The sequence below is a fragment of the Bison bison genome, unplaced genomic scaffold (genome assembly GCF_000754665.1).
Source record: "Bison bison bison isolate TAMUID 2011002044 unplaced genomic scaffold, Bison_UMD1.0 scf7180017864383, whole genome shotgun sequence".
NCBI classification, from domain to species: Eukaryota; Metazoa; Chordata; class Mammalia; order Artiodactyla; family Bovidae; genus Bison; species Bison bison.
The window spans coordinates 83892-84254 of NW_011494955.1; the positions used below are offsets into that span (position 1 = coordinate 83892).

The following is a 363-nucleotide window of genomic DNA, read 5'->3' on the forward strand; positions in this document are numbered from 1 at the left end:
CTGAACCCTGAGCCTGGTCCCCACAGATGCCAGGGGTACAGTAGAGTCAGAGCGGGGCCTGGGTAGGGGGGTCAGGATCAGGTTTGAACTCAGGCTCTGCGACGTTCAGAGCTTACTGCCCATCTGCTGTGTCCCTGGCCCCCACCCAGTTCCCGCGGAGTCAGGTTAGGTCGGTGCACAGGGAGCCTCCCGGGAGGCCTGCTAGCGTCGGAGCTGCCTTGCTATCCTGCCTGGCTGGAAGTTCAGAGGACTGTTTCCCAAGAGACTGGCACCCAGTGGCAGGAACGGGGGCAGAGGGGCCAGCGACACACAGAAGAGCAGGCAGGGCCAAACAAACACCTGGGGTTAGGAAGGCGGGAGGGC

General features: G+C 63.4%; 1 protein-coding gene across 1 annotated transcript in view; it reads left to right on the forward strand.

Moving 5' to 3' along the window:
* The window catches only part of SLC27A5 (solute carrier family 27 (fatty acid transporter), member 5), a 30518-nt gene that overhangs the window by 650 nt on the left and 29505 nt on the right, over positions 1-363 (forward strand). The gene's annotated exons all lie outside the window — the stretch shown is intronic.